The sequence below is a fragment of the Oryzias latipes genome, chromosome 6, assembly GCF_053564925.1.
Source record: "Oryzias latipes strain Hd-rR chromosome 6, Olatipes_Hd-rR_3.1".
Lineage (NCBI taxonomy): Eukaryota > Metazoa > Chordata > Actinopteri > Beloniformes > Adrianichthyidae > Oryzias > Oryzias latipes.
The window spans coordinates 19,214,880-19,215,345 of NC_136242.1; positions in this window are offsets into that span (position 1 = coordinate 19,214,880).

Sequence of the window (466 nt, forward strand, 5' to 3'; positions counted from 1 at the left end):
ATTACACTCATTGGGTAAACGGCATACACAGTAAAAATGGAGGAACATCTGGTGTCACCTTCAGTTCACTATCAAATCAAATCTAAAGTTGTTGTTTTTTTGGTGCTAATCCTCAGCTAACTATTAGCAAATAAAGATCCTGCACAAGGAAATATTCCTTAAAAATTCTACAAAACCAGTAAGGCAATAGCCAAGGCAACGTTTACTTTTTTTACTTAAAAAAAAAAAAAAAGTTTATTTATGAACAACTGTCAACTGTACAATCTTCGTGGTTGATGATGCATGGATGCTACAGTTTAGCTCGTGTCCATGAAGAGTTACTGTATATGAAGAAAGAATAGACTACTGCTGAAATATCAGGTGCGGTCACGGCTTCACCTTCCATCTTTATGCGTCTTCCATGTGAGTCTTGCATATCAGTCATAGGCCAACAAAACAAGTAAGGCAATAATTAACTCAAACAGAC